Genomic DNA, 27,564 nt, shown 5'->3' on the forward strand with positions numbered 1-27,564 from the left:
GACACGTAGGTGGTCAACTGGTCATGCCTATATCTCCCCTCCATTCGCTCCTTCTTGAATTTTATTAGACGTCCCCTTCATAAATAATGCAAATAATCCAAGTACCTATTTATAAGCGATTCGTTTGCTGAGGTGTAAATCCGCTGTCGAAGTGTCGATACAAATGTTTCTTACATTGGTTAGGTACAATGTTAGGGATTCTATTAAAGCCAAACAAATAAATGTCTAAAAGCTCTAATGTAGACACTTAATGGTTCATAAAATTTAGCTTTTTATATGTAGGAATTGAGATGACTTGTAAAACAAAATAACAATAAAAAATTGGAGTCTCTGTTGCCAACGTTCGCCAGTTAAGTTATGTATAAGCCCACTTAAGCTGCATAAAAAGTATATACGCAGAACTGTTACGCAGGAATAATATATGCAAAAATAAATTGAGCAAGCTTTATGACCTGTTCGCAGTCTCCAAATATTACGATAATTAGATCTGATTAGTACGCCGTGAATTACACGGGGGAACAGGTTTGGGCAATCTCGTTAACCGTTCTGTATTATTTGGTTATGAAACTGATAACGCTTAATTGAATAATAATTAGGGTCGTATGTGTAACGTAATTGTAAGGCATAGTGCATAATGTTACCCGAAAAATACTTAAGTATTTCTTGTCCGATTCCTAAGATCAAGTTCGCCATAGATTTACTATGGCGTACTTGATCTTGGAAAAGCGGACAGACTATACATCTCAGTTATAATAAACAAAAAAATACAACATACGATACCTTCACAAGTAATGTGTTTTGTTAGTATGTAGATATTTTACAAACTCATACATTGGCACATCGTACAGCGAGCTGCAAAAGCGCATGAACTTTTTAAAGGGATCTATTCATAAAGTGGGTATGCATTTTTGCAGGTGTGTTTACATTATATGTATTAAAAAAACACTGAGAAACACCGATAAAACTAATATTTTCCGGTCAAATGGGGCTTTTACCCTGATCATCCACAATCATCAATCAAAATGTTCATCGTTTTTTTTACAGCGACCACTACACCAACGGCTCTGCTACGACATTGAGCGACTTGCGACGGCGGCAGCGGTAACCATAGATTGGAGCGAGATACAGCGATCGGACCTTTCGTTCCCACCTATGGTTGTCGCTGCCGTCGTCGCAAATCGCGTAATGTCGTGGCCGAGCTGTAATAGCGACCATGTGCTCTAAGCTTTATAGTTAGCCATCGGTCAATATATTAGTCGCCTCGGGCCGGAGCGGCTTGCCGGATGCAGCATGTGTCACAGATTATCACGTACTCCACATGTAGTTTACGCCTGTGAAATTATACGTTGGACAAGTGAAAGTGACGCTGTCAGATTATGTAGCCTTCCCGATTTAGGATTAAGTGATTTTTTGTTCTGCACATCCGATTGATTGAGATCAATGAGTATTTATAACACTTTAAACTGTCGCGTTTTGTACACATATTTTATTACACAAACGGGTCTACCGCGATATAATTTCATTGTTTTTACCTTAATTGTTTAGTGGTGTTTTATTAATGTTAGGTAGTTGAGTGTGCTCAGAGCATAAAAAGGTCAACCACGGCGTTGCATGAACAAGAGATTTCCTTTGGCAGGATTGGTCCTTAGGACCCAAGGATGGATTTAAGAAGTGGAGCCACCCAGATTTTTGATGCAGGTGGGGGGTGGGGGGGTTTTAAGCGTCGGCGACGTCTGATGTTAATAATTGTTTAAGTTTAGGTTCTATGTCAAGTTTAGTATCATTTTCAAGTAAATCAAAGATGTAGACATAGATTTCATCTAAATCGGTTCAGCTTATTGATTCCCCATACAATCTTACACCTTCCTTTTCACTTTTAAGAGATATTTTTTTTTTATAAAAACTATCCTATGTTCCTCCCCGGGGACTCAAAATATTTCTATACCAAATTTTATCTAAATCGGTTCAGCGGTTATTGAATCCCCATAAAAATTTCCACCTCCCTTTTCACACCCTTAAAGGATGATTTTTGAGATTTAAAGTAGGCTATGTTATTCCCTGGAACTCAAACTATCTCTGTACCAAATTTTAACTAAATTGGTTTAGCAGTTTAAGCGCGAAGAGGAATTTAAAAAAAGTATTTTTTTCATATTTTATGTGTTTTTACTTCTGAATGGTGTCATTATGATATCAGAAATGAATTCGGCATCCCCGATTTATACGAAAACGATACTAAACTTGGCCTAGTAGCTTAAATGATGTAGATATCAAGATCAAGTTGAGAGATCATCAAAAATCTCGGTGGCTCCACTTCTTAAATCCATCCTTGGGTCCTAAGGACCAATCCTGCCAAAGGAAATCTCTTGTTCACGCAACGCCGTATTTTAGGCCCAGCACCATCCGCTATATCTCCGTTGACATTTGTTGGGACGTCAGTCTTTCCGTGACCACAGCTGGTGCCACTCAGCTGAAACGTCGGAATTAAAGGTAAAACAATGAAATTATATCGCGGTAGACCCGTCAATGAGTATTTGAACTGGTTTTTGACAATTTTGATGTAAAGCACACAAATGTTAAAGAAATTAATTAATATCGGGGGACATCTTACACAGATCAACCTAGCCGCAAACTAAGCTTGTACTATGGCTGCTAGGCGACGATTTACATAGTTAGTTATACAGATAGAGAATACATACTTATATACATAGAAAACACCCTTAACTCAGGACCTATATTTGTGTTCATCACAAAAATAGATGCCCACCGGGAATCGAACCCAGGACCATGGGCTTCACAGGCAGGGTCACTACCCACTAGGCCAGACCGGTCGTCACGTCAAATGCGTCTATCATTTTACGGGGTTATCGCACTAATAGATCGATGTCTATTTACTATACAGTCAATCGATCAGTCAAATTGTGACGTCTAGTAGGAGTCAAAAGCTATAACAGGTAGATCGGGCTTTATCGCGTCGCCTAGTACCCATAGAACAAGCTTTGCTTAGTTTGGGGCTAGGTCGAATTGTGTAAGATTGTCCCCAAATATTTATCAACATTGTAGGTTGGCAATGCTCAAATGAGAAGTAGTTAATATTTTAGGTTAGTACATAAATTTAGCAAATAAATTGAAATATACAATTAGGCAGTAGAAATATGTAGAGCAAAGCATACCATACTGCAAAGATAAAGGTCAACATCAAGTTTATCTTGACGTTATAATTATTTGCTACCATCATAAAATCATGTCATAACGCCCTATAAAATGGTTATACCACATTTTAATGATTTCAAGGCAAAGTTTTATTCCTTAATTGGGTAAAAACGGATATCATTTATAGCAGTTAAATTTTTATTAGTATGTACTACTAAAGTTCCGAGACCATTCTTGACCATATATTGTGCATTATGTTCCGCCCGCGGCGTCGGTTGATGTTATGTAGTTCGATCGTTATTTGACACTTTAATTACAAGTTATTAAATACCAGGTGTGTAATGTTAATATCATAAAAAAATATAGCCTGCAATTTATCAATCTGAACCGGGTGACAATAACTTTGTTTTTTATGTATTTTTTATGATTATTTATATACTTATGAGATAAGTATTAGGTGTAAGCAAAGCATCGTTATCCTACAAAGCAATTATAACAAGCTCAATCAATCACCGATACATCCCAATCTTTCCAGGAAGTAAGGTGAAATTTACTTTGCAAATTTTTATTACCTACATACAGATATACCGACAAACAAATATGTAGATACAAGGACCGATATGAAAGCTTGTAAATTAATTAAGGCCATCATTTTTGTGTCCAATAGCGTCCTCATGGAAATCAGTTGAATAATTCACTTATAAATTACCACCATTTAAACTACCTATTTAATAAGTCAAATTCTTCATACTTAATAAACTTTCCATTGGCATAACCTATCTCAACAACCTCCGCTATTATGAGTATGACAGCAAGGATTTCCATAGACACACATCAATATGGCCTTCCACGTGCTCCAGTTATAGCCGATGGTAATGAAGCGGTTAGCATTGTTCCTGAGGATCACAGCTGACCCTGCGCGTGCACATAAATTAATTCATATGCGATGTAATTGTAGCAAATGTGGCGGTGATGTGAGCAGAGGTGTGCTGGGCATGTTTTACAAGGCTAACTTATTTTAAACTTCTTCGACCGGTCTGTCAGTCAGCTAACTTATTATATATTGTATGATTGACCTGATTTTGTAATGTGTTCATAGCATGAAAATCCCGATTTCAAGCTTGAAATTAACTTAAATTACGTTAGTTAGTACTAAAAATATAAAGTTACGTGTACATTTAATGGAAACTCTAAAAAACTAATTGTCTTCTTTATTTATATGAGTTTATACGGAATAGTTAACTTATGATTTTAACAGTAAGTTTATTTATGTAGGTATATCGGGTGGAACAGAACGAGGGACTTTTAAGCAAACGGGGAATTGTTTAGGCTACGTGACATTGGCTACATTTGAAGTGACTTTCATCGCTGGGATGATACTCGTAAGGGCGTGTAAGTATGTTTTGTTGTCGCTTTGGGGAACTAAATGTTGTGAGGCAAAGGATATTCACCTTTCCTAGCACCAATTCTTTGAATGAACCTTAAATAATTGTTTGGTTTTTATATTATGAAAAGGCTAGATCTAAGTAATGGTTCTACTCTACATATCACACCTCCATGGCCAAATAAATGACAGCAACGTAGGTGATTCAGATAGAGCTACCTATCATACAAACGTGACGTCATGTGGATATACAAACATACATTACTTACACGTTTTGATTACTTTATTAGATAATATAAGGCTATCTATTTATATATCGATATCGTTTAGGCCATATTATTAATTATAAAAGTAGTATAAGTAGTATAAATAGTTTAAACATAACACTAAATCACCTCATTTGTAATACATACATATATTATATTCACTGCGAAAGGTCAATGTATCAGGTGCGCTAAAAAGTTATGTTTTTAGTTTCGTTAGCAATTTTACAAGGTTCGTGGGAATACAAAATGAATGTAACAACATTCCCGAGTAGATAAAAACACTCCAATTTTAACGAATACATAAAAAGTTAATGTTGCAAATTAACCCTATAAAGGATAGATTAACCAGTAAGATACTCGTAAGAGCTTGAATACTAGAGTAATACTAGTGTACCTAGCCGTAACTACCCAATTCTCAGCACTAGTTTAATTTGCAAGTAAAACAGCGCTAGACAGGCCAAAGTAATTGAGCGAATGTACGTATTTTTCAAACCGCAGTTTAATGCTTCGCTCGTATCATTATAAATCTCAACAAGTAATGTTTATCGTGGCAAGATTGCGGGCAAGGCTGTCTCCTCCCTTGCTGTCGCAAGCCGTGTTACATCTATTGATCGCCTATTACTTATGTACGCGTAATGACATATGTTCAGTTATGATATAGAAGCAAATTGATATAGGTATGACCTCTGTTGTACCTGTAATTTCAAGACATATCCTCTTGACTCATGTGTTATTATAGTATCTGAGTATGATGTTAGCCTTTTAATAGACTAGGTAGGTATTTGGTCATTGTGACAATACTTATAACTATAAATAATAACTGTGTTATCGACAGTAAAAAAGTCATACATAATGAATACTTGTTTAAATTTTACTTGACGTAAAAAAATATGTGTGCACAATGGCTGAGATGTTTTAATCAAGCTTGGTATCATTACACATACAATACATACCAATGTATTGTATGCTACAAACTAATTAATTTCATGAATTGCTTGCCTTACCGATAATCACGATTTTCTGGTATCCTGCTGAAGATCATTTAAAGGAGACATTCCTATATTCATTATTAAGCATTTGTAGTGTTGTATATTTTTCTACATGCTGAGTTCTAAACGAAAATAACAACAAGAAAAGTGAAAAATAACAATATTCATTACCAGACATCGTATATTTTGGCATATTAACTTATGTTATATCCAGACATCGTAAATTTTATAGCATTTTCGGTGCAGCGGAGTGGTTTTAACGGAATCGGTATAAACAATTTCAACCCTAATGATTAATTAGCGTTAATTACGTTAATATTAACCTTAATTTACCATTTCAGTTGGAATTATCTATACCAATTCTGTTAACACCACTCCGCTGCACCAAAAATGCTATAAAATTTACGATGTCTGTTCATTACAACATAGATTAACTGTCAAAACAACTTCACGTTGTTAGAAATTGTAATACCTACAAAGGAAATAGAGCGAAGTAGATGATACCAAGAGGTATACCCGCAAAACCTCTATGGTCATAGCGGCGGTTAACTTCTTAAAACTCTCAATGTTATTATTGTATGCAGTTAATTATAGTGCTTTAAATTGCAGAATTGATCCATAATATTTGTGATACAAGTCGCGGGAAGCAACTAGTGACTGCGTTGTACCATATTCATGTATAGTCACGTCCTTATATTGCGTAGGTATATTTTAACATATTAGTTTATGGCAGTAAGTCGAGCACGTAGGTACGAGTATGTAAATCGGCCAGTAGCCGGGTTATCAGTGGTCGTTTGGCCATCATAATTGTATGCCATTAGAACATCTGTGCCCATAACGAGACCAGATTCAGTGTTGTACATATCGTAACTATGTATAGACTGATTTATGTTGACGTGAAACTCGACAATTATCCTTAAGCTGGTGATGATTTGAGTGCAATCATAAATGTGATGGTATGGCGCTACTTAATATTATTACGTAATTATAATAAATATGTAAAACGTAGGAAATAGAACGTATTAAATATTTAACCCTATCCATATTTTAAAAGGTATTGAACACTATGCTTGTATGCATTACAAGCGAAACATCCTGGCAAAGTTTGAATACTAAGTACTAGCAATTATTTTAATTACAGAGGTAAAAATACTTGATGCAGCAAGGAAGAAAAGAGAAATTTTGGCATAAAACTTGATATAGGCATGTCTCCTTTAAATGGTCTTCCAGAAGGATACTGGAAAATCGTGATTATCGGTCTTAGGCAAGCAATTCATGAGATTAAATGAGTGGCCAGACATAGCACTAGACAGTGATTTGTGGAGAAATTGGGGGAGGCCTTTGCCCAGCAGTGGGACACAACAGGCTCCAAATAATATAAGTAGTAATAATAATAAAACTTCAAATAAGACAGAGATTGAAGTTAGCAAGGGTTAGGTACAAGCAGTGAAGGCAAAGTTGCGGTCTCAATCTCAATCGTAGCGAACAATTAAGTGGAGGAATCGCAATCCAGCGGTCGATCAGACACATTACCGCCGACCTTCGGGTTCAATGGCGCGCCAATGAGCACCGCGGCACCCGCGGGCTGTCATTAGGGCCTATCGGGCCCTATCGCCGGCCATTCGGAGGGTTGTAATAGAGCAGGTATAATAGCTGGACCCGATGCGGGTCAAGATCTTCATGCAATGTAATGGGTGCTCAGGTATTCATGTCGGTAGCCGTTGATTTGCATGCACTGTGCAGATGGAGTGTGCGGATAGCCAAATTGAGTTTGTTATCGGATATCATCGGGCGCCTACTGGGCATGAGCGTTTCTAATGCTTCGCCATCTGATCTGCTTTCTGTATCTTTGTGGGGTCATTGGACCCATCTGAATTCCTATCAATCATCGCTTATTGTTTATAAAATCAATTATTTAATTTCTACATTGACATTGTCCTCAGTATAGTTACAAAGTGCGCCTTTGTTCACGTTAAGACTTTTATTAATGTTAACAAACGGTTGGAAGGTTTACAAACATTGTTAGAATGAGGATGGGCGACAATTATTATTGAAAGCGTGTTGCGACACACTATATTTCTAAACGCAAATTAACAATGACAAATGTTTACAATGCTGCCCACATTCGGTTTCCGCAGGCCTTGGCATTAGTTCCAAATGCCAGGCAGATTCCTGAGGATGATATGGATGTGGCAGCCGATTGTTAAGTGCTAATGCTCCTACAGACGATACTTCTATCGATGAACAATAAATCGTTGGAGCGAGCCGCTTGTCAAGCGAAATATTGCGCTTGTCAATTATTTTAACGATAACGAACGAAAATAAATAGCTACTCAAATTCTGGATGACCTTTTCATAACGTAATAGGTAAGAAAGGTCTGTATTGAGTGATATTTTATGGCTTTGTTAAGATTGAAGAACTGTATCGATAAAGTTATGTAACGTATGTGCCTAAATTTCTTTGAAATGCTACTTAGATGTAATAGTTATTTGTTTTACAAGGGGGCAAAATTGTTGTTTAACTGCTCGTGCTAATATTGATACCCGAGTAAGCGAAAGATTCCAAAATTGAACCAGGAGCGTAGCGAGTGTTTCGAGAAGTGGAATCTTGAGTGTTGCGAGGGTTTCAAGGGACGAGGGTTAAACAAAATTTGCCACCGAGTGAAACACAACATTTTTCACCATACCAACGCAAGGAAAATACCAACTGTAAAACATCAAATAAAATGAAATCAAATCAAATCCAAATGAATGCTATTAAATATTTATCATCCAAAACCATCATTTAAAAGTCCATTCTATCAGGCAACATGAGCAAACAACTCAAAATTTGCATAATATTACTTTGCCTCATGTGGATAAAATGCAACTTTCTTATCAGTTTTTGAAGCAAACTAAGCCTTTCCGAGCTGGTGTGGTGAAAAATGATTTATAAGTTAGTAATGTTAATTAGACAATTTGTAATGTTGTTTATCGTTTTATAATACGTAGGATCAATTTGACAACGGTTACAATAACTCCTCCCCGATCTTTACCCATCCCATAAAAATCCCTTGACATTGAATAGACTATCAATTTCTCAATCGTTGACAAGTGTATCAGGACGGTTCCAATTGGGTATCAGTACTAAACTGGCAATTTTACAAGCAATTACTTTCAATGCAAATTCTGGAACGGATCAAACGGATGGTCGGACCGTGTATGGGCCTCATTAAGAGGGAAAGAAAAAGTGTAGTATGTTTACCTTTTGCGTTAATACAGGAATGCGTTTTTAATTAATAAGTGGCTTTCAATGATAACACCATTGTCACTATATATCCTGCCGCATGGTCTTGAAAACCACAATACCCATATAGCGATTTGTAGCTGTAGTTTATGCAGAGAGACTCAGAGCTTACTAGATTAGGTTAGAGGGATTCAAAAATTTCTGGATTAGGAGCTTCATCTCAATTGGCATGTGAGTGAATCAAATTTTATTGTTATACCTACATATGGCGCTCAGCAAAGGCGTAGCAACACTAGCAACATACATGTGTTACATTGAGCGCATAGGTATTTAGAAACTAAATTTCAACAGCAGTTAAGTAATATGATTTTTAGATATTTAAACTTTATCGTAAACTTTACGTCATTTTAATAGCTTAAGAACCTGAAGTAGGGAAGAACGTGGCATGTTGAGCACATTTGAGTTCACCGCTTTGTAATGCTTAAACAGTGCAGGGTCTTAGAATGATCAAATCTACTGACTTCTATAGAACATTTCTTTGGGACAAAACCCCATCAGACAAAATTATTGTTTTGCGTATTAATATTTTTTTCAGTGACTCAACTTACCCGACCGCTCAACATACTTCGCTCTACCCTATCTATACATTCTGAAACTTAATTGAAAAGATAACAACACAATGCTTTGTTGACCGCCAACATTGTCAGACACAATTAACGAAACACAATGGGCAATAAGCATCGGTTAAATTGATATTTACAGATATCGATTAGAAATAGGAAGACGGTAAATATCCGTTGTATGGGGCATTACAGTATAAAATGCCGTAAAGTGCGGGAAAGCGCGCCGGCAGATGGCGGTAATGTACGGCGCACAATGGCGTGGGGGCGGCGCGCTCCTGCGCACCGTACCCTATTGATTTGCTACCGACCCGGGAGAATATCAGATAAATTCGTGTTTGTACTTTCCTTACTATTTATGAACGGTTCCCATTGAGGTTTGCTAATTAAGAAATTGAATTAGTTAGTTGTTTGTTAGGTTACCTATTCCGTCGTAACGTATTTATTTATAGCCGTGTATTCTATATATGCACGACTAGTACATTGTATTAAATTGAACTTTTAAGGGTTTCTTGCTACTCTTAATGGATGCTTAAATGGAAATTTTGATAGTTCTCTGAACTGTGAGCTGTAAAAAATTGGTTGTGCAAAGTACCATTTGGCGATATATTTACACATGGGAATACAATAACCGATACCTTTGAGCCGGGTACGATTCAGGGTGGTTTATTTTAGATTATTTAATAATGTATGTATTGTGCTGTGTTTATTTGTAGTTTTAGTATATAAGTTAGTTTATAGGTATTTATTGTAATGTGTTTGCTTGACATATTTTTAATAAAGATATAGTTTTATTATTAATAACCGATATATATATGATATATGTAGACATGAATTACGAATAAATATGTACTTATTATAAATAATAGTATTAAAGCGCATTAACGTTTTTGTTGAGTACATAGAAGTCAAAACAAGCATGTGATCTTCGATAATATGTTTAATCAATAATCTCAGTGAAGCAAGAACCGGTTTACTTCCTGTTTGATAAAAAAAGGCTTTGTAGCTAATTTACCACTAAGTAATAATGGCACATTTCAATTAAAAAAATGTCATGATACGGATATACTTAGGAGCGAAAATGAGTGAATTATTAACAGTGTCAATTAATTAAAACTCTAAATCTTGATAACTCGTTAGGTGTGATGTAAATTATCTGTGAAGAGTTATGACTTATTTAAAACTCAAGGTTTCATTTAATTGTCGCGACAAGAACTTCTGTATTTGGCTAATAAATTATTGATGAATTAAGAATTTGGCGCTTTTACGACTATTAACATTTTATAGGTGTCCCCGTTATATGTTCTTTTTTTTGTCAGTAAACTTGGTTTGAATTTTTAATAATACCGACTCATCTGGAAGGGCGGTGAACAAAAACCGTCATTTCATTTACTTCATCGTAACTTCATCACATACAGGTCTGGGGGAAAAACTTAAGAAAAAATCGCCGTTCGCTGTGTGGCTTATGATTAGGTAAAAATTACAGGTGCTTTGCTTACATTGTGATGTTAATTTTAAATCCTACACTGCCATCCCACACTAGCATCTCGAGCGTCGGCGTCCAGTGAACTCTATGGCTGCTGCTCGACGCAACGTGGACGCAACTGCGCAGCGACACCATTTTTCATAGCGCTGACTAGACGACGACTCTCAAAAGACGCTACTTTGGGGTGGCCCTAACATGAATGAATATCAGTTAACCAGTTGTAAAATGGTTCTACATATTTAAAACGGTTTTTGCATTTTTATTTTCATTTTCATAAGGTCATTAAATAACAATAAATTATCAAAATATTATAAATTCTTATGAGAATAAAGAATCTTTAAACCGAAATATATGAGCAATTTCTATAAATACTTAGCATGTCGCGGCGTGGAACAAAGCACGGTGTCGAGATATTCTCATATAACTGACTTCTACTGTCTGTACCTCCTAAATTGAAACAGATCGCACGACACCAAACAACGCATAACAAGATTGCGTCACGTTCCCAAAATGGTGAAGTTAATCACGCGCAATTCGAGCAGAAGCGACGGAAGACTTTCTCCGAAGGAAGCCCCAGGACCGACGCCATTATGCCTTTAGCGGAGCGCACCTGTTTTACATACTGATCTTGCCTATCCGGAAAGCGTGCACTAATTCCGAGAGATGGACGATTCTATCGATATGCTTTATTTTTAGCTGTGTAGTTTATACGCAACAATTCTAGGAATTTTATAATTTGGTTCTATTTTATTGACTGTTCTTTTTGGAGAGATTGTGCTTATTAAAAAATTTGACGTTATTATTCTTATTTAATTTTTCGTTATTCTCTTTTATACGAACAATAATGATTCGAAATGCAATGTCATTAAGTGCGGAAGGATAACTTAGACAACAGTTTTTTTTTGTTTTGTGGTTCCAGGGAGACTAATAATAAAAAGATTGAACCGCTACAACAATTGTAATAAATATCGCCGTAATGTCCTTAATAGGTCCTTCTTATAATTTTATATGAATCACGTACGATACGACACATGTGTTATACATGTATATGTACCTACATGTGTTTTGTACCGGTAGGAAAAGTAATAAAATAAAACGAGCAATAGTTAATGTTATGATTTCCAAGATGAAATGGCTTACACGGATAGTAGTTATGACGCTAAGAATATTGAGTTCCGTTGCACGCAGTTATCGACTGTCGATAAATCGGCAATCCCTACACAAACCAGTGTCGAGTGCAGACGATGTGCCGAAGATGTCAGTAACCATTAACGGTAATACGGCTTTTTGTTAGTATCGTACCGATATAGTGTTTTACGATCGACCGAGAATAACTAGATCTACGATAAAGTAATATTAAACATTTTTTTATAGTGCAAGGTTGTCAACGAAGGTAATTTATGTGTGCAACTAAAATTTTATCACCACCAATGCTCTTTTTGCGGCAGTTACTCGGTCTTTAATGTATCATTTAAGTCATAGAAGCTTTTTTTTTAAACTTTCATGCTCGGAATATGAATGCGTTTCAGTTGTGGAGATACTCCTTATGTCATCCTGGCGAGGCTGCGTTAAAATTCTACACGACCACGCTAATTAACTAATTAAAATTTTATTATAGAAAAAAAAACTGGCATCAACGTGTTTGTTTATTAATTTACACATAATTCGTCCGGGAAATTGAACATGAAGTTGTACTAGGAAATATTTCTGACTTTCGGACCACACTCGCGAAGACATCATTACACCCAACCGATGAAATCAGAGCCCTGGGCATGCCATCTCCGTGGCTCCGGCGTGTCATTACGAGGAAGGAACCGGAGGGCGTGGCGGTTCAACGCCGAATGGCTCCGATCTCATTTCAGAAGGGCACAATACCCCAGAAAGCATACGAAAAATTCGTGCACTCAATAATTTAAGCGAAACTTTCTTTATCATAAACTCAGACCTACCACACATACTTAAATTACACGAACGTGATTTCGTCTTCGTTCCATATTGCATTTTATGAAGAGAAGAGTTGCTGAAATATTTTCGAAGGTGGAGTAACTTGCTTGAGTAGTATTTACCTCGTACAGATTAGCAATTTTAATAACTATACTTCCGTGAGACACAGACGTAATAAAACTCCTCGCTGTTGAAGCTTCTCGATATGGAGCAAAACATGTCGAGCAGTCCTCGACTTAAAACCGTGAGTGACCCGCATTAATTATACTTTACGAGTGCCTTATTCTATTTATGTTTTACCTAATATGTATTACTTATTAAAACATGATTTTTTCCCGATCGCTCTACCGTGGCTTAATAACTAATCGTGCAAAATCGTACAAAACTTTTAGAATCAAAAAAACATTTTTTTTAAGAATTTTTAATTGTTAGAAAAAAAAGAGGGCACCTAAGAGAGACATATTAAAAGGTACATACCTAATATTTGGGACCAAGAAGTCACTAATTATATTGCTATGTATCTGAAATTGCAGTGACTGAATATATCGCACCTTACGACAGTTATTAATGTGTGAGAACGCGGTAGAATGTATGGTAGGCAATATGAGGAATGTTTGCAAAGCGATTTGTGGACATAATTCGATTTCACGGGCTGGTTAATTACGATTAGAGGACCGATGCTTCGACGCCGGACTGGTTCCACCGGAGAAACTGGCCAGTGCTCCTCAACCATTTGGAGCGAATCAATATTTCAATATTAAATTTATGTATTGAGTTATATTAATTTTTTGTAATAATAATAACCTTTTCTGAGGCATGTCGTGCATGGTGATCGTTGAGGTTGTATTTACCTGAAAAATAAAAAAAAATATGATTAATCTTCAAGTAATTATCCTACATATAATGTAACAAGAGATCATTAACAAGAAATAAAATAACGAGAAATATGTAATAACTATAATCATCAACAAATATTTAATCTTATGCGTTTTTTATGGTATTTAATGATTTGGAAATCATTTCACGAAATGATCGATTGCCCACATCATAAATCGTCTACCTAATAGAAGAATGAAGTGATCAATTCTAAAATGGTATATTAAGAAATGAGCAAATTCTCTGATATCGCCACGACACCTACTTAGTTTTTCCTATTTAAAATATATACTTAGGGTACTGGAGCCTAATTACTAATTAGTAATTACCCAAACACTATCAAGTGCAGCTATGTTTATAAAAAAAACTAAGTAAAAACTAGCTTATTATAATAATTGTTTGGAAAGGTTGGTGACAACGCGGTGATTTCTCCGCACACGGTCGTTCGCCGCGGACACTCGCTCTTGTTAGATGTCTCGGAGGCCCATCGGCGCGCGCGACGCTTTTCACTCGCGAATGCGCACGTAACCCAGCGATACAGATGCATAATTGGACGAAGTGTTGCAGAATATCCTAGCTTAAGGCGAATAGCGGTTGTTAAACTTTCATTTTGGGTAGCTTGAGGTTTTAACCCTTCATAGGGCACAATCTATATAGTAAGGCAAAAATGACTAAGTACCCTAAAACACTTTAATTTTTTTTTCTTATGTAGCCTTATAGGACTATTATTGAGGTCTGGAACAGTAAATTGTAAGTACCTAAAATAGTCTTACATCGATGTTTACAGCTTTAAACTCCTTAACGCTCCTAACTAACTACATGTGATATTGTTACGGCTCTTTATTAAAAATATAGGAACTTGATTTACATATGTCGGGTATGTAGATTTAAAATATAAAAAAAAACTTTTTGTTATACTACTTGTTTTTAGTAATAAACGAAATATATAAAACAAAACCTTTTAAATAATGAGAATTTTTAAGTACATTACGTTACCGTTAGTGTTCACAGTGTTCACCTTAAATAAATATTCTAACCAAGCTATTTAGATTACGGTGGACTCTACAGTCCAGAGCTAGAATAGAGAAAATGAATACTAGATCTGTGAGTAGGCAAGATTGATGAATGGGGCAGATTTGTATAGCCTACTGAAAGATGAAAGTTTGAAGGCTGTAAGTTTAAGGATGTGACAAACAACGGCCTGAAAGTGGAAATATGTAGTTCTGTTAGATCACACTCTTAACTTCAAGTACGACAATCTATCGTAATTTGCTATAACATTACTATGTAAGAGTACAGGAGTAGTGAGGTAGGTAAGGAAATACCTACTCGTTTCACGCGCTAGAAACACGTTCGCAATTTAATTAATCCATTTAACAAAATTCGTCGAAATAAATCAAAGGCGTTTAAACGTCGAAACTAGGATAAATTGTAGGTGATGTAAAACGTAAGTCTGGATAACAACATAATTGGTCCGACGACGCGCGTCGCCGCGGCATCGGCACTCACTCCGCCAGCTATTTATATTGCACTAATGCACTATGAATTACCGTGTTTAACATATAATTTTATGGCAACCGAGCCGCCTGTTAAAATATCATTTGCTTCAATTCTTTTTGTGGCCGTTGAAGCCTGCGGTCGGAGTCGCGCGGCTACTTTTTGCCTCCCTCGTGCGAAGGATATTGAGTGCCTATTAGTATAAACACTGCACATTTTATTTCCCCCGTGTGACGTGAGACAGCGGACTTTGAAACAAATCAATTAACTGACAGTGACCACCCATTGTCTTTGATTCAGTTGTCTCGTTAAGGCACCCGGCACTGCGAGAAAAACGGACCACTGTCAAATTTATATGTACCATTAAGCTCTTTGTCGCGACCCGTGAATATTGAGAGTGCGGTATTTTAACGAAACTTTAATTTGAGCTAAAACGTTTAAATCGAAAAGGTTTCCGAAGAAATTCGCCACCGCAAATGAGATACCTTTCATTGGTTGCCTCATTACGAACGCTGTTTTTCAGCTCTAATTTAATTGGCCGCATAAATTTGATTGCGATTTATTCGCTTTTTCATTGTGCGATATGTAATTGCTGGTAATTGAAGTGGTATTTATAAGGACCAATTAAAAGTTGTCGAGTTGCGGAGATGAAATTTGCTATGCGGGAACCGTCCGCAAAGTGGATCCATCAATATTGCTGGACACGCATCCGGCGACGCGCGCAGGGCAGCCGCGATTTAAAATTAATAATGTTTCAAGCGTGATATACATTTTGCGCAAGGCACTTCCCGCCTTGCGCTGGCGCATAATGTTGGTTTCGAGCGATAGCTAAAAGATATGCCTATTACATAATCAAGTGTAACAAGTCTTACTAGGCTTTTATTAAGTTAATAAAATTAATTCAAAACTATAACTAATTAATTTGACTTATTTTTAAATTTCCACTTTCAGTTTATGAACTTGTTTTAAATACTTATATATTTAAAACACTCAGATAATTTATCATAAGTTTTGTACCTATATTGCTATTAAACAATTGTTAGTTATTTATTACTTTAGCGACATTAAAATTACTAAATATCATCCCCCTATGGAACAATATCTAGTGTTTATAACAAAATGTTCCTTCATTAACTGGTCCCGATTGTCCCGCCTCAGAATTTACGAGAAAACAAATAAAAATAAAGACAATTTATACCCGTGTTTATCTAAATAACGCCCGTAACTACCTATACATTTCTTTAACAACATAATTAGCAACATTTTATCGCGATGAGTGTGGACCAGGCACAATACTTCATTAACCAACTTGGCACGTGTTGCCTTTGTTCGTATATTGGCTATGCTTTACCTAAGCCATAGAGAAATATAGTAAGAATAGAGTGTTTACTCCATACATCAGTTTTGGTACCAACAAGACTATCATTTTCGCAGTCGACATCTAGCTTCGAGTAGCGGAAATATAGTAGGTACCGCTACTTGATACTAGAATTCTCTAGTGTCGCGACTCAAGAAAATTGTATTGAACAACAATTTACACCTAATATTAAAAGCAGAAGGAGTTGAAAATAGAGTTCCGGTTAATCCGGTTATACCTAATGTTAGCAGAAAATTGTTGATCTCTAGACTTTTTGGTCGTTGCAACATCTATTGTCAAGTAGCAGTATGTACCTACTAATAATTCCGCTACTCGATGCTAGATGTTGACTACGAAAATAATAGTCGTTTTGGTACTAAAACTGATGGAGTGAGCACTCTATGTATTTTTTTCTCTATGCCTATGCAAACAAATAGTTAATTACAAAGAGAGCGTGTTCGAATGAGTTGTATGCCTTTCCAATCCAGTTTAAATAACACCAATAAAATTTAGTTTCCTCATTTGTTCTAGTTATGGATAATAAATTAAAAACCAGATTAACGGAAAAGAGCGCCGTACTAAATGAAATCGTAAACTTTTACGACAACATCTCTTAAATATCAAGTGACGGAAGAGTCTGGTTAGTTTTGTTCGCAGCAACACTGCATTAACATTTGTATGAAAGCAGCACAAGGAATAAGAATATGTATAAGTAAATAATTAAAAAAAAAGGAAATAATTTAGTTGCAATTGCAAAAAATAACTGTAATGAACTTTACTGTAAAATTTACTTTATTGATGTCATCTTTTATATTCTTTAAAGCTAAGAGAAACATGTTCGTACTTATGTGCTCAGACCAGTAATAAAACAAGTGTCTGCGCACGTCGGTATCGTATGAAGATCTTAACATTGACTGATTACTGTAAATCAACCCGCAAGTAATTTGGGGCACTGTGGGAGTTTTCTTTCACATTTTAATCTCGGTCGGTGTTAATATTCGACGCTCATAATTATTATGTCAAGCAATTTATATACTGCATAATAATTACGGCTCAAAGTTATGGAGACAATTACTTATTTAAATTGATACTGGCCGAAAACAAACATTCGAGCGATAACAATAAGTGATATAGATATCCTTTAAAAATATAATGTTTTTGTTGGCAATGTTATAAAGTATTTACTTGAAAAGGTCGCCGTCATCATGATAAGGGGAGCGTAATGCATGTCTTTAATTAAAAGCACGCGTTGATTGGTCGAAAACTTATCGGCCGTTTAAATGTCGAAGTGCGATTTGGGTCTCGAGAGATAGCTCACCTGTTTTGGTAAATACTGAATTTACGTTGAATGTGTTGATTTTGCTCTTTAAGTTTACTTATATCTTTGTGGTGCTACAATTTCTTTATGATTTCTGATTTCAGCATTTTATCACATCACTTCTTAGGGTTTCTAATCCAAAATGGTAAAAACGGAACACTTATAGTTTCTAATAAGCTTAGAAACATATTAAAAGTGAAAAATTCACTGTTTTGGGTGGGACTTGAACCCACGACCACCGGATCGCTAGCCCGTTGCTTTTCCATCTGAGCTACCAAGACCTTACCCAATACACGTACTTGGCCGATCTTTATTTGTGTATTCTAAGCAGAATAATCCGTTTCACGGAGATCGTTGCACGGCTTGTATTCTTTCCAAAAGCTTTTATTTCTCTTATCACACGCACTGATTCGGGCATAACTCTGAGAAGATATATACAGTCTATTGCAAAGAGAAGCAATAAGAGCATGCTCTGAATCTAGGCCATTTCCTCGATCCTGGACAAGTAGTCTTTACATAGCGTTGGTTCCTACAATTTTATCATTAAGTACATACATAAATAAGTACATATCTTGCCAAAATAAAACTTTTGACTTATCAACCAAGTAAACTGTCCAAGCTTCCTTAAATCTGGACCAAGACTTCACAGCGCCTGCATGCATAAGTATTATGTATGTGCATTAATTTCGCCAGGGAATGATTAGCATGCTCTTGCCCACGACATTGCAGAAGTAGCGAACAGTTTAACGGCACTCTAAATTTACTTGAGGTAGCCGCTTTTGAGCCAGTTTGATCAGCAAGTGAATAGTGTGCGTATACATGGGTTCCTTCATCTCCTGATTTAAATATGATTCCGTAAAGATATCTTGTAGTAATTTTTTTGGAATATTAAACTTGGTTAACCCGTCGAACGTCCACCATACAACAAATTGATGCAAAGCAATTTGACCCATATTGATTTGTGGACACGTCTGATACTGAGTCGCTACGACCCAAAATTGAGTAAGTGTCACACGTGTGCTACTAGGGCGCTCCACGGGTAAAGGAAAAAATCATGAAAAATCTACATAGGTAAATTAGTAAGTCGAAGGATTTCTTAGTTTATTATCTATCGATATTCTTTCTTCTTAGCTTTTGACAGTTTCCAGTCTCCTCAATCCAGTTTAGGATTTGAATTCTATTGTAGCTTTTGCATCGATTTTATGTTAAATTTACAACGTCAACAATTAAACTTTCTTAAAGAGGAAATATCACATCTTCGCCCACAAAACCTTTTATTTAACCTTGCGCGGTCCTCGTCCTTTGATACAGCGATCTCTAAAATGCGAAGCTCGCGTTAAGTGGGCGGTTTACCGGCGGTCCGGGGAATTATTTTGGAACTTAAGTGTCATGTTGAAATGTTCTCTTCACTCCGCCGATTTCGTAACGCGAGCTGTCCTGATACATCGTCTTTATTGCCCGAATAAACCGCGTAATCATGCGGAAAATAACCTTTTTTAAATGCGAATATAACTTTTATTGTGATCTTTTACGCACGCAAATAATCGCCAGAGTTTTCACTGATCTTTAATAATAGGTAGGTATCCAAGAAGAATAGATGTAGCATTTTTTTTCAATACATGATAAGTAAGTACATAAGTATCTACTATACTTATAAACATCTTTCACGTAAAGGTACCCGCACAGCAATATTTTACATTACCGCATTCTAGTCAACGCAGCCCTCAGCGTTGTACCCACATGACGGGTGCAAATTACATTATTACCTTTATCCCGAGGACATCTCGGTTCCAGGCCTTGTCTTGGAGGTATAATAGTGGCTGTAAATAAAGCGCCCGTGGGCATTTGTTCCCGCTAGTCGTATATGTAAGTAAGTACTCGTGGAACACAGAAAACGCGGGCGATGATACATTTTCACCGCACTAGCAATTTATATGGACAGCAAGCACTAAATTTAATTTTAATTAACCAGAGTTTACTAGATTTAGCATCTGGGCAATTAAGCAAGCTCGAGATGGGACTAATGTAAGATAATACCCATGTAACATATTTCTCGTAAAATAATCCTAATAGTTTGGTCGCAAAAGGTTTGCCGATAAAAAAAATCCTATTTAAACTGTCGTGAGTGATACTAACATTAAGCAAATTTTACCGTTTAACTCACGTGTTTGTACGAGTACCTTCATTATTTATATAGCACGAGTATTCGAGTAACTAAAAATCTGCATAGAAATTTTCCTCTTATACCTACGTGTTTGGTTGTCGATAGTTTAGTCAGAGTTTACAGATTTCTTTCGCTTTCTTTCCCAGGATCTAATTAACATGAGTGGTTTCTACCTACTTCGGGTGAGCACAAATCGTGGCCTTTTACTGACCCATTTGATAAAACTAATAACAAATTTGTAATTTAAGCCAACAATGTACACTCTGCCTCCGTTTATATTAAAGAGAGAGTTTCAAATAAATTACTATATTGTTTCACCTCCAGATTAATTACTCGTAAGGTGGAAAATCCGCCAGCCATTCCCTTATCTATTAATACGGTTTAGCTACTCGCCTCACCCACTGCCCCGTTCAAACGAGCCCTATCGAAGCATCGGGTGAAAGTATGCAATGGACAACCACTGTGACAGTGCCCTCTGTCCAGTACCATTCTGTCTACCGAAAGACTTTGGCACAAAGGAAACTGTTACCTATTGTGAGAGTAATAGAGGCAGAGAAACAGTTAGACTCTAGTTTAAAGTACCAGTTTGGAGTCCCTTGTTGTGCCTAAATGATGACTATTGTTGGCAATAATGAGGTCTAATGTTTTGTTAGATTTAGACGATGTTGTAGATGCTTGTTAAAGATGGGTACATATCGAATACCTACTCTACATGTGTAAGGTTATATTCGGGTAGGTATAAATATAAATATTTTTAATGGTTACTGAAAATACTCATAAAAAAACAAAAACGACCAAGTTAGAGACAAAATGTGACTTTATAATGGGGGTTTACGTTCTAGTATGTACCATCACACATTTTTTTAACAATAGGTATGTTTTTTTTTCTTAACTCCATGTACCTATTTAATTTAGCGTTCTAGATAAACAGCAAAAAAGAACCCATCTTCAATTAATACAAATAACGATCTTGTAATTTTAAATCGAATTTTAGTGTTAATGAAGATGAATTATTATTGAAAATTTAACTGTTTAGTTATTACAATTTATGACATACCAACTGCTATTAAATAAATGCCAGACACCGGAAAGTAAATAAAAAAAAAGAATTGTACTTTAGAATTGTGATTTTAAACATACTTTTTATATTATACAATACAGCTTTCTAAGTTTTAATTTTATGGTTCGGTATCGTCGGTCATTTACATAATTATATTTCACAAAGTGTACAATTTCCATTTTCGGATTATACGTAAGTAGTTGCGGTCTTATGCCATATCAACTATTGATTGATACAATAAATTAGTGTAAATGCATAATTAATAATTTTATAGAGACGGTAAAGCTGTTCACTTGGCAGTAGTATAGCGGTAATTAAATATATTTTATGTAATCATATTGGAGCCATGTGTTAAAAGCAACTAAGTGATTAAAATGACGATGACGTTTAAAAGCATTTAGATAGGTTTTTTTACCTAATTACTCACCTATTTAGGTAACGTAAACACTAATTGTATATATTTATTGGCTTTTATTTTTGTACATCGTCAGTTTACAACCAAAACTCATTAATTACCACCACAAGTTCATAGCCATAGTCGTATTAGTACTAAGATAAGGTTGATTTATAGGGTTGTTAACTATAGTAGGTAGAAACTCTGGTCAAATTTTAAAATCACGCATGTTGGAGTATAGTTAATATGTAGGTATGTACAATCACATATAGAACACAACATATAAATAAAGCGGCCAAGGGGTTAAGCAAACTCATTGACACTAAACAGCCACTAGCTTTCAATTCCGTAAAATTAGTGGAACATTTAGCTTCGCATTAACTTAATACACTTCACTAATAAATAGTCAGTGGCTAGTTAACATTTCTCTTCAGGCGGGCATTAGTTGAAATTCGATCTGGTCTGAATGCCCTCGCTTCCGTACGAAGCAATAATGAGATATGTATGTATGGGATTCATATGTATTAAGGTCGTTTTTCCACTGAGCTCAGCTCCGATGTTTACACCCAAGTGCACTCAAATGTACGGTCTCGTGCTAATGAACAACTATAGCCGCATTACTGTATCAGGGTTAGTTATTGACAGCGGAATCAAATGCGGTGCCGAATTACAATTTAGTAGCTTCAAATGGTACTAGAAATCTAGGTAAAACCCAGGTAATCAATATGAGGGTAAATACTATAGTCATCGAAATTTTATACTTACATTTAGTTATTTGTTTATACGTTAAAATCTTTTCGCGTCAAAGCTATGTTTCACGCAAGTGATTTACTTTGACAAGACATTTAAACAAAAGATGATCGATTTGTCGCCAGCATTTATCACATTCCATAAACAAATGCCTGTATTTTTTTTAATTATATTTCGTAATTTAATTGTTTACGAGTGGCCAGTAGTGCAAAACATTCAGTGTGGCCTATGTATTAAAGGATGACAAGTCATTTTCCTGGTAAAGAAGGACTTTGATATCCGCAAAGGATGAATAAAAACTGTGATTAAAAGGATGAATAAAAAATGGATCGAGGCATTGTTGAGTAATCCGGAATTGACGGTCTCCGTTTTATTTCCATTGAATCATTTACTACCGATTTTTATTTATTTTACACGCTTTCTTATTTCTCAATCAAGTCAAAACACGGCAAAACATTCGGTACCGTGTGTTGATCGCGAATGATGGATGTGTATGCGTACAAAGGACCGTATTAAAGCGCTTGTGCACAAAGAATTTGATTTATTGCTTCATCGGAAGCACCTTGGTTCTTCTTTGAATATATTTTCGGGTCATTTGAGACACTCCCACTCACGACCTGCCCCGAGCCACTCAATGAAGACATCGTATTGAATGCGTTCATAAATCAACCATTGGTAAGAAAAATTCTGTCTAGTTGAAATATTGTTCGTGAAATTTCGGAGATAGCCGCCTTGGAGAGTGCCAGGGCTGTGTCGATTACTTAATTATAGTGCATTATTAAGAGCTTATAAGCTTTGTATGTTTTCACTAGGGCTGTCCATGTACCTACCAAAAAAATATATTTCTTCTTACATTAATATATTTCTTTCCTTGCCGATTTGTTGCTTGTTTACCAATTAGGCAAGACATAAATAGCTGCATAGCAAAATATCATTTTATTGTTATATAAAATATCCCGCTTTGCTTCGCCTTGTCGTTGGAAATGGAGATATTCAGACCATCGTACAATGTATTTACTAGTCATGTTTTCATGACATACCTACGTTGGTGATTTACAATAAAAACTAATGACAGCCCTATACAATAAATTGAGTTGTTGTTCATCATCCAAAACACCAGCGATGCCCACGCATCGCATCTTCATCGTTACTTGTACTAATTAAATGACCATTGGTAGACCTTATGGTCTATGCAATAAGGTTGACTAATTGCCAGTTAACAGTTTGGACGATGGTAAACAATATTCAACATTCAACTTTCGTACATTGTCGGCCTCTACAATTATTCAACGACGCATTTGGGATGAATACTTTTTAAATCAGCCGTATTCGTAGATGCCCAAACTGCAACGAGATAAATATACGTTATAAAGACAGTAAAGACTCCTTATTAAATGTCAAGGCGAGGGAGTATCTTGTTGAGAGAAAAAACTTATATGAGTCATATACGGCTTGTTCTTACTTTGTTACTGAAGAAAATAAAGAAAAAATCTATGAAACAGTCAGGCTTTTAAATTACGGAGTAGGGGAATTTTGTTTAAAGAAACTTTATTTTAATTACTACCGGTTTAATTGACGCTTATTCACCTATAAAGTATTCTACTATAATTCAGATACCTAAACTATGTTTGTGAGTAAAGCAAAATATTCAACAGAATATTTTGCCAAGGAATGCTTGAACAGCTATCAAGTTTAAGACGCCTACAAACGTGAAGATTTAAGTCTCTCCGTACACGACAGACGCTATTTTGAGGCGATACCAATCAGTCCTGCCTGGTAATAAGTGTTAGGTTACAAAGCACTGGCAAGAACTGGTCGTGCCGATGTGACTTTATGAACTGCGGATTAGAAATTATGAGGTGCGTCTAAAGTATAAAATAATGCGCTCTACGACCGGTATCAATAGCAGACGCATTTGTGCAGCGACCCAGATAAACCAGGTATTCAAAGCTGGAACTTTAAGTAAGAACATAAGTCTATGGTTTCAACTTTAGCGCTTCTAAAGATTGTGTAGGCGCTTTCTTGTAATAAATCTTTGTTTGAAAGCTGAAACTGATGCGCACTACATCAACGTGGTAAACTTTAGTCAACTGTCTCGTTTTATGGGTTTTGTTAGGGTTAACAAATTGGCTGGAATTAGTTATGAGTTAACATGAGCTATGAGTTAATATGTGACTCATACCATCAGATACCTATTCTCTCTAGATTTTTGACCTAAGTTTTATATCAAATTGAAATCGCAAAATTTCCCAAGATATGCAGAATGTGCGATTTCGATTAGTAAAAAAAAGATTCAAAATACTGACAATGGAATGGTACGCTTTTTTTATTAGGCTCTGGGCGGTTATACATAGGTACATAAACTGCCCATTTTATTCCAGAAGAATTGACGTTGTAAGTTTATTCCAGATGAATCGTGTCCAGAGTATTTACCTAGTTAATTAGTAAATGATCCTGAAAGAACTCATACAGCCTTATATTCTGACTAAACGAACAAAATACGACGTACAGACATGAAGGAATGGCAGTATGTAGGTAAAGCCTCCGGTAATAAAGCAATCCGGCTAAAGAGTGTCTGTAGAAGTTAAACAAATAGCGTTACATATATAAACATTCCGTGCACTCTGAAGAAGCGCAGGGCATTTTTCATCGCTTACTTACAGCGATACGCTTCATCTCAATCTAACCAATATAAATGAGACCCCTGTTTACGCATGGTTGTTACAAATCACGAGGGCAAGTTATGCTACATACAAGCTAGCTGAGACAAAAAGGTTTTGTGAATTAGTTGGCAGTAATTGAGCGTTTAGCCTCCGGCCACTACAGATGGACTACGCAACATTCTAGTTTGTTAGCGGTTTTAAATTACTCTACAATATATAAAATTGCCCAGTATTTGCTTTCGAAGAAGATAAACTTATCCCATTGTAACATTTGTAACTCATAACTCATAAACATAGTTGCTAATATGTAGTATTCTAGGATGTGTTGTTTGCTGCGTCTAATCTAAAGCAGATTTAGTTGAAAACCGTCAACTTAGTATTCAAAGTGCATAAAGTTAACTAATAGGACTTACAGGCCTATTCGGATTTCGAGATAATCACAAGATCTTGAAACGATTTAGAGATCAACTAGATCTACATTAGATATCGACTAGATGTGACTTGGCTATCTAAGTCATAACTTGTCGAAATCGTTCAAGAGGACCTCCAGAATCGCGGAAACGTCAAATTTGACATATCTACCTTACAAATATCTTTAAATTATCCGTATCGTAACTTGTTGAAGTCTAGTAGAAATCCGACGAGAAAGCCGATAGTGTCATGTTAGGTTCTTACATTGTTCAAGAAAAGCTATAATAGTACGTACCTAACTATTTTGTAAACATATTATGAGAGCATTGTCAGAGTTTTCTAAATATTTTTTTAAGAAACACGGTTTATACCTAATTATATTTGTCATTGAATTTTGATTTTGTTTACCTACAACTATTCTGACGGCGTCCGAGTTGCAGCTTTTACGAGTCTAACGCCTTGAGAGAGCAGGCAAGTTTCCTAATTTTTCTTTCATGTTTCTGGAAGACAATTTAGTGACAAACTCAAATTGATGAGTTTGATCTAAAGAGCAATATGCCATTGTTGATCTCATTAATTTACCGTCTAACATAGTTTCGTAGAAACCATATCAAATGACTAAGTATAATAAAAACCTAATGATAGTCATTTATATATCTCATCACCACAGTGGGTCCAAATCGGCGTGCAGTGTGTTTAGTCGTAGATGAAGTTGGGAGCCGGGCCCGCGGCGTCGAGATGAGACCCGTGATTTATTGCTTTGAGGTCACCAGACCGAATGAATTGATAGTTAAATTTAATTATCTGCGTAGATAATTTAATGCTACCTACTAAAGATGGGTTTTTAAGCGATTTGTATTATTTGTCGATCTATCTAAGACATTTGTGTCTTCAAATTTCATCAACATTATTTTAGTTTCGGGAGTGTTTTAAATCGATACGAGTTGCGAATTACCTATTCGCACGTGTATCGTGCAACGTTTTACAGTACATATGGCCCTTTAAACTTTTGACATACGCACGAAAAGCTAAATGCTAAATGCTATTTTACGCACTAGTGCGGGAAAATAGGACCATATGTACTGTAAAAGAATATTACAATTAATGGCTTTATAGATAAGAATAAAGTCAATACTGCGAACATGGCAAGGTTAGCCTTGTAACAAACACTTAACATCACTTAAAGCACTAATGATTAAATCAATTAATTTATTCTAAGGTCATATAAAACTTTTACTTTCAATAAATCCTTGTTAAGTATTGATTGATATGCTGAATGGCTAACTAAACATTAATTTTAATTTTTCACAAGCAGAAACGTCTGCGGAAAAATTACTGTCTTGGGTGAGACTTATATGACAATATGACTTGGAACTATTCTGCAAAGTTTAAGTAAAATTATATTAGGTATGTATTTAGGGTTCCGTAGCCAAAATGGCAAAAATGGAATCCTCCTAGTTTCGTTATGTCCGTCTGTCCTTCCGTCCATCTGTTCGTACCGGGCTTGTAAAAACAAGAAAAAGTAATAATAATCAGAGAATAAAATATAATAGACTTCTCACGAGAATTATTATGATTGGTTGAGACATTAATGTGTTGATTTCCGAAAAAAATCTTATTAAAACGACGTTAGTGGTGCGATGATACGCCCTTTTGTTTGTATGGCTATTTGTATTGTATGAAGGAACTTTCTATTAAGCGTGGACCTACACGCACTTGGGTGGTTTTAAACGATGTGCGATTTACTGTCTTGAAATAAAGTCGGTTTACGTATTTTTTTCATTAAAAATTATGCCAGATAATGATACAATAATCCTTAAAGCTAAAGCAAAGCTAAACAAAGTAGCTAAATTAAAGTGTCCATGGATTTGTAAAAAATAAGGTTCGTTTTTATTATCCGGCTTTTATTTAGCTGTATAGTATTTCACTTAGGACAGGAATCAAGTACCTAGTTGAGTTTAGCTTATATAAGAACATCAAAGGCCCAAACTGTCAAATTACCCCTAAAA

The 27,564-nt window shown here is 35.8% G+C and overlaps 1 protein-coding gene and 1 non-coding gene across 2 annotated transcripts in view; both read right to left on the reverse strand.

The window, feature by feature from the left end:
• The window catches only part of LOC134797642 (transcription factor hamlet-like), a 72,132-nt gene that overhangs the window by 13,529 nt on the left and 31,039 nt on the right, over positions 1 to 27,564 (reverse strand). The gene's annotated exons all lie outside the window — the stretch shown is intronic.
• Positions 18,322 to 18,394, reverse strand: Trnaa-agc (transfer RNA alanine (anticodon AGC)). The gene has a single exon. It is a non-coding gene; the product is annotated as a tRNA-Ala (tRNA).

The sequence above is a fragment of the Cydia splendana genome, chromosome 15 (assembly GCF_910591565.1).
Source record: "Cydia splendana chromosome 15, ilCydSple1.2, whole genome shotgun sequence".
NCBI lineage: Eukaryota > Metazoa > Arthropoda > Insecta > Lepidoptera > Tortricidae > Cydia > Cydia splendana.